We start from the raw sequence: 12437 nt of genomic DNA, 5'->3' as shown, positions 1-12437 counted from the left end.
TTGTTGGTCGCTTAACATTTTGCCACAACTTTGGTAAGTTTTGCTTGGGGTCATTGTCCATTTGGAAGACCCATTTGCGACCAAGCTTTAACTCCTCGACGGATGTCTTGAGATGTTGCTTCAATATATCCACATAATTTCCTACCTCATCGATGCATCTACTTTGTTGAAGTGCACCAGTCCCCCTCCTCAGCAAAGCACCCCACAACATGATGCTGCACCCCGTGCTTCAGGGTTGGGATGGTGTTCTTTGGCTTGCAAGCATCCTCCCTTTTCCCTCCAAAATTTGCTCATTATGGCCAAACAGTTCTATATTTGGGTTGTATATTCATTAGGTATCGTAGTATGAGAGCATTTCCTCGATTATACACAGAGTCTGCAGTCTTGTCCAACTGGTTAGACTGTTCACGCGACGTCTCACACGGTATGTAGCGAGGTCTATATGGGCTACATTATTCGAGCAGTGTTCTCTACTTAGGCACGCAGCTCACACAGTTATATCATAATGCATGCATTTGGCTTTTGCCTATAACAACAATGTAGGTTAAGGCTGCTCATATAGAGGCTGTATCAGATATTAGTGCTTATCAGCTCTTCTATCTAAATACTGTGTATTAATTAGTTCTCAAATCCATAGTATGTCAAGCACTTTTTCCTCTTACAGTCTTTCTGCTTATAATTAGCGGTCACATATTTGTATGTGTGCATGTATCGTTCTGGCGCAGGATGTATGAGTAGGGGATATGCAGACGCTCGTTCATGTCGATCGCATCGCAAAATGATCATCTCGTTCTTATTTAGAGAAGGAAAAAAACAAGAAACGAACACTGAATACCAATTACTTAAGGAGAACAAAGAAATAAGAGAATAATCACGACGGTTGACTAGCTGTGATCCATGAGCGTGGTAATATAGCTCATAACACACCACAACGTGTCAAGCTAACTCTTGTATTGTCAAATTGCACTCGAACAAACCCAGGATGCGCTCACTATTATCAGGCTGTTCCTTAAATATGGCTCTCACAATTCTAGCGATTGACACACAGGATCATATGCACACACGCTGAGACCTCTCTGAATGATGGTAGTAAAACAGTATTTCAGTGTCTAGTTTGAAGGAGTCCATTTGGATCGCAATATTATTAAGATTATTCCTAGATCGACATGGGTGTCAAAGACCAAAAGAGGCACTGAAGTTTTTATAGGTAGAGCGTACAAACCCCTCATATGAACAATACTCAAACGCGTCATTCCCCATGTCACACTCCGTGCACAACTAGACTCACTAAATGTAATATTGTACAAATACATGAGACTCTAACCAAAGGAGCTTCCATAAAGAGGCCTATTGACACTACTCTTTATGTACTTGGAAATTTTGAGCTGAGCAGTAAGAAATCTATACAGAGTCGTACCAAGTCACAGGCATATAATGTAATCTATGTTAAATCATTTCTTGATGCTATGGCGAAATAATGTGATACACAATGATTTATTGTGGTATAGAGAATATGAAACTCACTGCTTCTGTCAAAAACACTAACAGTTGTTTTTTTTTCGCAGAAAAAAGGGGTGATACTTCTGATTGTTATGGTCAATATGTTATGATTTAGAGCTCTATAACGTAGTATACTGCAAAAACCTATAATTGTTCCTTGGTAAGGTAACAAATGACACTATTGACCCATCGGGTAGGTGGTTGAACAAAACGAGACGTCTCTTATACTATGACTCCTTGCGCACGAAGGCGCTATGGAGTGGTTATTGGTCAACAAGTGGACAGAGGTGTTAATGGCTCTTAATAGACTCATGTCATGGAATCTGAGATGAATGTAGACATTAATAGAAGCGAGTCTCTCGATATTCTCAGACACTTAGAAGATACACATGGATGCCTCTATGAGAAGAAAGTTTGTTTCAGTCCCGCGCTATTTTGCTCTAGTGACGCGCTTTCGATTTATTCTAATAAATACACCTGATGCAGAAAGCATGCTCTTGATATAAGGATTTAGACAGCAAGTTTTACAGTCTCCTTATTCCTCTCAAACATAATTTATTAAATGAGAATTGTTCATATCTATGATAATCATGCTCACATCACATAAAACTAACATCGCTATAGTTAACTCCACAATGGAGAAATCCTATAAATCGATCAGCGGAAAACAGTCCTAGCTAATGTATGCAGATTTGAACTGAGAAAGTTAATATAGATTTTATTAAATATCTTCTCTCCTCGCTCCGAAGCTTCTTATTAACCATCCACTTAGACGATGAGAAATTGTGTGTAGAGGTAGTGACACTTCATCGGAGGACTTTCAACATTCTGGTTAAAACTATCGCGTAGCAAAAAACTGTTGTTCATGCACAGCTTAGGTGGGCTAATTGAAGGATTGCAATCTTATTCGTGTGGGTCAATTAGGTATTCCTTTTAGACGGAGAAACCGTTTTGCTGGATCTCAATGGGCTATGACTTGGAGGGAAAAAAAAACGCATATATTAGGAAGATTAAATAGATTAATTAAGATATATATGAACTAGAGGCTGAAAGATGCGCTATTACTATAAACTATGTTTTGGATAAAAAATAGACAATAGGGGATAACTGCGCATATACTAATACGTCTGAATACAATTTCTGAGAAATGAGCACAACAAGGCTCCTGGATACAGAGGAACAGAAAAAAAAGGGCACTTGATCTCTCAATTCGTCTCAAATCTAACTAAATGTACTTCCATCAAAGGGCAGCAGGGTGTCAATACAAAGAAGTGTAAAACAAGGGTTCCATTCCAAGACACCTCTATTACCTGTCATTACATATTTATCGTTCGCAGTTGATAGACACTACTTCTAGAGGAACCCTAAATACATTGTACACTCGAAGATATTTGAAGAGGTTATGGAATATTGTGATAATGACCAAGTATGCTGCCGATGATTTCAATGCTAGATTTTTGTCTCGAGTCCCTTCTAACTATACGGAATTGCAAGGAAAGTTTAATTGCATTAAATTATTTAATAAGGGTAAATAAATAAATAAAGATCATGTCAGCCATCTATATGAGAATAATATTAGGATTGGTTTCTAATAAAGAATTCCTAGAGAAAAACATATATACTTGCATGCTCGGTCTGCTTATCTAGATTAATTTTGGTGTTTGGGGTAGCATTGTGAAGTCCGATGGTGTTTGGGGTGCTGTACTTCTAATCCTTCGGAAATAAGTTTAGGCGATCATCTAGTCAAATTAACTATACTGATTTGATATGTTAGTAAACCTTAGACACTAAAATTAAGAAATCAATTAAGAAATTTACGTTAAACCGTAGGAGTAAGGGAATTTAACTAGCCTCTTTGGACATATATACTGGGAGATTTAATCGGTCTTCTTTTATACTTCCTACCTCTAAAGATTGACTAATCTCGATAAGTTTGGGATATTTATTTAATCGCGCTTGGGAACACTGGCTTTAAAGGTTATAAGGATCTTAAACGATTGTTCATAGTTTCTATTTATCAATTAATTTTGAAATTAATGTAGGTTTTTATTGGGGATGGTTAATTAAGTAGATCTATGGAATCAATTATGGGAAAATGGGGGGCTATTTGAAAATCGCTTTCTGGTCGGTTAAGTCCGGGTCTATCGGGCGGGGTTTGTTAGCGGTACTTTTAATGGTCAGTGCTAGGTGAATTATTTGTGCATAGTGCTATTTCGAAATCTCTGTTTGGTCTGTTCCCTGGTAATGGCAAACGGCTATTTATACAGTGATGTAGAGGCAGTCGCTCCAGGGTTTTCCTATTGTCGGTTAATGGATTCGAGATGGGCCCTCTCACTATATGCTCTTTTTGAGGGCAGGTTTAAGGAAACACTCATGACACAATTTCGGATGTGGGTTGTCTTTGTGGGTAATCCTGGGTGCGGTATATAAAGGTGGTTGTATTGTTACGTTTGGTAGTAGCATATGTGTTATGCATACTTCTTATGCTAGATTCGATAGAATCTGAATGATACGCGCCATTAATAAAGGTCGTGCATTTCTATATAGCTTCCCCAAATGATTTTTTAGGGTTAATGGGGATTGTGTAGGAGAGTTTACCTTTAAGATTTGGATTCTCGATGGCATGGGTGCTACGTCAAATATATTGGGATATATAGTTCTCTACCCCTCTTGTTCTACAAGATACTATAAACTAAAGATGATTTATGTTAGTTACATAAATGGGTCCATACTAGGATACTGGGCAGCCTATCGTTGGTTCCTTACATCGTGCACATTTAATCCTTGCAAACGGACACGGGTTATATTCGGGGAGTGCATGCCGACAATAGATCATAGATGCTTACATAGAAGGGAAAAATAGTAGTACTGATAGACACTGGTATGACCATAATTATAGCATATTGTTGATGCTACACAGTGATAAACAAATTTTACAGGTTTCTTCTATGATCTAACTGCTCAGGTTGTTGGAAACCACGAGGATTATGTTGTCTATATTATTTCGATGTGGGTAGGAGTACGTGGGTGCGCCATGGTACGTGAAGTGTCTCGTAGTTGACTGTTGTACGCTCTACGCAGTCTTTCTGCGAGTCCTCGGTGTTACTATAGCAGTGTATTGTGGAACTCAAGAGCAGGATAGGTAAATCCGACTCGATAACACTCTGGTATAGCGCACAATTAACCTCAGGATGGTTTTGTTTGGTTTCAGCAGAGAAGAGAAGCAGCAGTAGGGTTTATCTTTTCAACACACACTAATGGTCCCTGCTCTCGTTTCCGATGCCACCCTAAGCAAGAAGGTAGCGTGGCTTACATTAAAACGTGGATGACTAACAGAGGGACTAGAATACCAATAACGATTGGGTGGGCTTGACTGGCACAATGGGCTCCACTCACTCGGTGCCCCTTTGGCATTTTTCCTATTTTAATTTTTGTTTTTTGCGGCCTTTCTCAATCCACTCTTTGGATGATACATGAGGAGTTATGAGTAAGTGTTGCTGTGTCTTTATTAGCGAGGGTCGCTCAGGTTTTGTCAAATTGAATGTATAAATCCGTTACAATCATGGGCACATATTCATCTTTTTTATGGAGATAAGAATGTGCGATACCATGGTTCTTTAATCTCGATATGTGAATGGACAGAAAGAGAATAAAGAAGGTTCAGCATCTCATTAGGAATAGATAACTTTGTATGATAACCTCTGATGCATGCCTGAGAATTAGGCTCTCTAGTTCTTAATATCACGCTCACTCGCCTACTCTTCGCGTTTCCTGATTTCGGCAAAGTCATGCACACCTTTAATGGGCTGATGATGGTGATGCGCTCAACCTTTTGGCAGGCAATTTACAGCTGCAAGGTCTCTCTGTCGAGGGTGGCTCTGGTATTATGTCCTCTCACTATCATTAAGGAGAGCTTATGTGGGTCACACATTAAGACATAATCGAATTTTTGGCCCATTTTCATTCATATGACATTCGATTTCAGCACTTTTCCTCATGTATATGTATATATGTACGGGCTGTTGGTGTTGGTACCATTTTTGTGGCAATACAGGGCATCTGGAGGCTTTCTATTTACCACAGATTCCCAAGTGGATAGAGGAATTTGATGGTTTGGCTCTTCGATTTACCTTATGGGCCAGCAAGTTTCCTTGCGCATCCTTCAAAGGACATTTCGATTAAAATGATGAATGTCAAAAGGGCCAGCTTTAATCCACATAGAGTGGTTTGTTTCTTTACATTATGTCTTTGAGGATCATTATACTACAAATTGTAATGGGGTGATATTGGTTACGGCCCTGCTTGGAAGGTTTGAACTACCTCGTCCAGTCTCAAATACATATCTAGACAGCGGCTCGAACTCATAGCGTTTTTCCTTACACTAGCAAGGTCTCTCACACGCTAGGTATAAATTAGTAGGCTTGGGTCACCTTATTCAAGATGCCCATTTCTGTTCAACTTTCGTACCATGTATTTACCCTTGCTGCTACACATGGGATGTAAGCATTTAGCTATCCTGACACTCCCACACAGCATGTTAGTTTACTTACCTTCTGGGCAAAAATGCTACGCCATTGGATTCACATTTCAAGTAGGGATCATGGTGTTACGATTCTTCGCGTCACTCTTCAGTGATGAGAGGTGTTTGGGTTTTGCATTAGACATAGGCAATTTCATTTTTTGGTGTGCTGTGGTGATCGTACCACAATGATGGTGTCTGACAATGTTTTGATCATATATTTTCACATGGGTTTTTCAAATCTTGGTACCATTCATAAGATAAGTATGTTACCTTTTCTTTCTTCCAACAATTAATAGTGTTGTGGTTTATAGTCATTCGTAACACCATGGCACGATCACTATATTTTTTGACTGGGAGTAACATTTCAAGATCATTTATTATTTTCTTGCTTTTTTTTTCTTTGTAGTAGGCAATGGCTTTTTTCTGGTCCACTCTTCTGTAAAGGCCGCTGTTGCTATTGGAGGTGTTAGAGAGGTCTTTAGAGGGGTTGGGGCGGCATACTATGGACAGATATAAGCCATGATGTTTTTAACATTGCGCTCTTGTTCGGTACGTGTCCTATATTGCTGCTCTAGAGGGCTCACTTTCAGGGGTTACTCTTGGTTGTTACTCTTTGTGTGACCAGATTCTAGACATTACAATTGCGTCGCTCTGCACTACCTCGGAGGCTTGGTCGCCTGGCTACGGTTGGGTATTCTGATTGACAAGCATGGGATGCGGACAAATGTGCCATCATCTCTTTGGCAGGTTTGTTGTGTGTGGATTAGTATTATCTACTTTGGAATAGCGTTTTCCAGAAAATGGATCTTACTTAATTGGTCTAAGGCGAAGTTGTGGAAGATCGTTTCAGATTCATGTTTAGCATATCATGTTTTTTAATAACCCAACCTCTCGAGTAACTCAGACAGTGTACTGCTGACAGCCTATACCCCTGGGTCATTCGGCTCCGTTGACCTGTTTTGTGGAAGAACCTCGATATGGCTAGCTTATTGTATCCACCTGACGGTTTTGATTTGTAGGAGTCACACGTTAAATTAGTGCGAGGCCTAATGTGTCGGGCATTTGGCCTCATCCTTACTGTTGTGGCAACTTGCATAGCAAAGTACTGTGTGGTTTGACAGGACGCGTTCTAGGGGTTGCTCGTGTTCACAGAACCAGTGTTACATTAATAATTCTGATGGAGATTATATGTTGACAATAGGGTAACTCTGATGACTAGCTTTTAAAGAATGCACGCACAGAGGAATTGGCTGAGATCATCAAATCTTAATATAACAATGTTATCTCACTCATGATGATGTGGTACATATGTATGTGCAATTTACTGCAGGTAAGTTATGGGAGACTCTGCCATACGCGAGGGTATTATGGAGTGGTGTGGTCTTACTTAGACACACGGTGTATTCTAGTAGTGGCTCAGCTCGCACACTAACGTGCTTCATTTTCTTTCCTCTATATTGTAAAGGTAAGATCTTCGTATTCTTCTAGGTGTGAGGTGTTGGCAGACGTTCAAGGGGGCTTGTTGTTGTTAAATATATTCTCAGAAGAAATTAAATAAGAATAGATCGCATATCTTTACAAATTACAGGGTTGTGTATATGAAGGACAAAAGAGTGTACGGTTGGCACAACAATGTGGGCTACGAAGGTGGTACTAGAGGATAATCAACAACTACTTGAGGTTGTGTGGAATCAGTTTTATGGCAGTTGGTTTAAGAGATGTGGTGTGTAAAGCTCTCTATAGTCATCAAGTTAACTATTTTATCGGAAAAGGGTTAGGAAGTATAATAAATTGTGATTGATTGGGCATTTTACAGTCCATAATTTTTCAGATATTAGGTTATTCATGCGAAGGAGTAAATAGGAGGGAGACAGGGTTTGTTGAAGAGGTTCAGGTGAGGTGGTAGGTCGTAAGTTTCTGATAGGTATTGTCAACCAGATTATTCCATGCTCACCGTGGAGTAACGGATAATGTATGCTACAGTTACAGGAACTAATCTTACTAGTAGTGTTTTCAACACAGAAGATGAACTCTTGGTTATTTCACATATCATCTATCGCATAAAACAACAGAATCATCTACTCATTTGGATTCCATACAAGTATGCTTAGACAAGAAATTTAGTTCTTCATTCCCTAGCCTGGCAAGATTGATAGCAGTACACGTGCAGATTTGGTACAACTCGGTATAGCATAGGGTTCTCTAGCTCTATTATACGCATTTTTACTGGGATATTCCGGGGTAGCTTAAGAGTAGCTAGATAATTAGAACTTTAGCCTCTAAAGTAGAGACACGTACAGTAAGAGGATTGGCTGGGACGATCTGGTAATTTACTCAAGGACGAACGCACTGGCTAGATTATTAATTATAGTTTACACTTGGTCCAAATGCTTTTGTTTATTATTTAGTAGAGAGGAACGGTGTAGTTCAGTTCAAGTGTGAAATTGAGAACCATACAAGTCTAATCTGGTATTTAAACAACATTAACGTCTTCATCTCGGTACCTGTTTATATATACTGGGTGCGCACTTCACGATGTGGTCTTGAACCTTTAAGAATTCGTGAGATAGCATAACCTCAACAACACCTCGTCGAGCTCTAACATGTCTGCTCCACTCTGTTTTTATCCTTTTTCCAAAAAGTCTATCTATAATGGATCATTTTGAACTGCAGTAACTACTCACACTATTATTTCTTAACTAAAGAAATCACGTATTATTCTTGTATACATGTAATGCTTTCAGACTGCATACACGAATACTACAACTGCTCAAACATTTATTCGCTGCAAAATGCGCTAACTTCAAACATGTTTTTGCTTGGCATACTGGCATTTCTCTTCCGAATCTTGAAAATCTACTTGTTATTGGATATAGACAACTACCTCGTTACTTAAACTGTGTAGTAGAATACTCGTATTTTCCCTTATTTGTTGGTTATTTTGCATAGTATATTGTAAGCAGCACTACACCCAACACTCTGGAGTCGTGATTTATGAGTGATAAGACACTAGGATAGACTGCCAACTTGTGAAAAGACAAACACGGAATCCTCGCTGCCTCGCTGCATACCTATCTGAATTGTTAATTGACATACCTGCCTTATGCTATCGCAAGTCCTCTATAATAGATTAAATCTGTGGTACATACTTACGTATATGACTCGACTTTCAGAACGTTCACATAGTTTGAATATTTTAGCATCAAGATATCCCAATTTACATTTCCAAGAATTATACTGTAATGTAAGTCCAAATGCGACTCGTGAGTCAGACTCTAAGTGGTCGATGACTTAACGGTTCCAGCATGATCCATCAGACTAGTTAAAGTAGAATAAAGCACTCTGGTACTCCCTGTGAAAGAGCGCCCACTGTAGCTGCACTGCTAACTACACTTGATCTGAGGCAGTTATATGTTGGCACGTTCACCGCTGGCTAAAATTGAGTACTGATCGCGGTCAACTCAGAATCAGCAAAGAACCACGATAGACGGAGCCATCGCTGCACAGGACACGTGTCTCAGAGTGCGTGCCAACTAGGTTTTGTGGGAGTAACAGATGTTCAGAGGGTTAAACTGGGAGCTCTCTACGGCACTGAACAAAAAGATAATTATAGCAAGTTTTAAGTCTTGAGTAGGGTACTCAGATCGGGGACCTATTAGACATTAATAACAATTTAAAAATTTCACATAATGTTGAATAACTAGGTGATTTGCATAGAAGTAAGATATTTGCGAAGCCTGGACCCACAACAAACCTTGCCGGGCACGGAAGGTAAAGATACCTCGCAGGACCACGCATTGGTGTCTGGATTCACTCTTCAAAAAGCTTGTACACGGCGCACGCAGCTATGGGAACAGAAAGAGACGCAGAGAGTCTAAAATTTCTTAATATCTATATGAGGCAACAAAGACACAAAGATAACCCTTGAAGGAGCTGCAAAGCTCACAGCCGGGGCCCGACGACTTGGCGTATCTGTCCCATTAAATCAATGGAAGCGAAGCGCGGCAACCTATATAAAAGCCTTAATCTTACAATTCTCAAGCATATCGAGTTGAGCTTCTGGAGCCATATTCATATACAACATAGTAATGTATGGGGAGAGAACAGAAATAAAAAGCGCCATTTAGTGATAAATATTATTTGGGAAAAGAGAAACCCAGAAAGATAAGTGAGGTCAAACAATCTGGGTGTCTAGAGCAATCGCTTACGCTGGCAAAGGAAGCGGCGATATGTGGGACAAGAGGGACCATAACCTTCGAAATACAAATTCCAATGTGGTAGGATGAGAAACAGGTTATCTTTGAAATGTGGGCGGCTCGATTCAGAGATTCTGAACAAGGGGATGAGAATCCAGTGACAAAGGGACATGCTATGGTCTTAGTCTACATTGGGTAGTGCCAAATGGGCGCTAATAGTTGAAAAGATAGCGTGAATCGTACTCTTATTTCCTTGTGGGCCTCTGGGGACTGCATGACGGACAATACACTCTTGCGCTCCATGTAATCGATAGCTGTACCACACTAGAAACAGAAATTTGAGCAAAACTGTTCAATTCCCACGCATGTTATAGAAGAACAATGCATATGTGATCGCTTGCTCCTTTTGTGAGGGGCCATTTCTCTAAATTATTCGGCTTGGTTTCGCGCCGAGGAGGGTCGTTGTGGTCTTGCCAAAGTTTGATGCCAAATACTTGAGGTCATAACAATAGGCCAGAATCTAGTGGCAGACTGGACGTCAGCAAAAATTGTAGGATGGAACATAGATAAGCAGCCATAGGGGTGCATAGACTAGGGATGGTGCAGACAGGTTAAACTTAATTAGAGTAGATATACTGGGTGTATTTAGTTCTTTCGGACAGACGATGGGTGTGAAACGTAACTTAACGTTGAAGGATAACTAGGAGTGGTACGGGGACTACGCTTACACGACAGCCAGGAAATGACCCTAGGTAATTACCATCGCTAAAGAAACACTCACGATGGCTATAGGGGCTATAGGGGGGATGGACACCAATATTAAATTGTCCAAAGTATAGGACAATACGGAGTACCTATATGGTAAGGATTATTAAGCCCTAGGCCAATCCTTCAAGATCAGAGATTCAGGAGCACCTAAAAAATTGTGGACTGTCGGTATGTTTCTTCCTAGACCTTATTTGTAAAAGGGAACTATGCGGTGATGTATACACCCCAGCGGAACTCCATTCTACATCATTAAAAATCTAAACATATTTCCAGGTATAAAGGGAAATTGGCTTTTCATATTTGGGGCAAATTTGACAAACCCGGCAGGAAAAAACTAAATCTTAATAGGTTCATCGCCTTCGCAATGATACTATCGGGCCCAAAAAATCCCATTGAGCTAGATGTGCCAAGCTTAATAGAGGACATACCCCAAGAAGTTGTATCATTTGCTTAGCTGTAGATGTGCTGCAAACAGGTGCCTCATATGCTAGGTAGGGGAGGGCGATATTGGGACTCCTTGGTGGGAGGAATGACGCAACATTAGGTGTTTAGGAGGGTTGTCGAGTCTCTTATGGCAGTCTACAACTGTTAGTAGCTTAGGTGAAGAGTGGAAATGATAGCAGATCATTAGTTTGGTGTGAAATATGAATACCCTGTCTTTTCCACCTTCGATGTTCATGGGGTTGTCTCCAAAGTACATCACAATAACTAGTAGGCTCTAATGTCTGTGGTCATCATACCTTCTTAACAAAGAGGAAGAAGTGCTGTGCTGACAACAGCCTGCGCTATGCGGGAGCCCGTTAGTTGTAGTATATCACATGATACTCACACTGGGATTATGACCCACATGGTGGTGCTAGTACAAGAGAAATCTGTGTCATATGGTAAATTTCCAGAGGTGTCCGTACATTTCTGTTTGTATAAGTGCAAAACGATGTTTAAATTATTTTACCCGCTTTAGAGAGTTTAGATATCCCAAAATATTATTGGTCACATAACACTATAGAGTGGGAGTGGGATCAGAAGGGTCTTGCTCTGTTGCTGATGTGCCATGTAATTGTTTCGGTCTATAGCCCAGTTGTTTGTGAGTTCAATAGTTACACTTACTCTTTCTCCATTTAAATCATTTGGTAGCTCGCTATACTCGAGTGCTCAATGTTTAAGTTATATGCACTATACATGTTTTTGGACACTAGATGTCATGTCCAAACTTTTCCGTTATTACAGAGGACACCTTATAACCACTCACAGGCATAACAGCAACTAATAGTTAGGTCTTTTAAATCTGCAAAGGGCAGAGCCCACTGTTTTATTTTGAATCACCAGAATGTACGGACACTGATACCTATGCACCTTCTCTACTGCACCACATTGCATAATCAGTGGAGACGGTCGCTAGGCAGGCTGTTGTCAGCAAGCACTCTTCTCTTGTTAAGGTATTGATGACAACA

This window comes from Salvelinus sp. IW2-2015, linkage group LG26, assembly GCF_002910315.2.
Source record: "Salvelinus sp. IW2-2015 linkage group LG26, ASM291031v2, whole genome shotgun sequence".
NCBI lineage: Eukaryota > Metazoa > Chordata > Actinopteri > Salmoniformes > Salmonidae > Salvelinus > Salvelinus sp. IW2-2015.
This window is presented reverse-complemented; position numbering follows the sequence as displayed.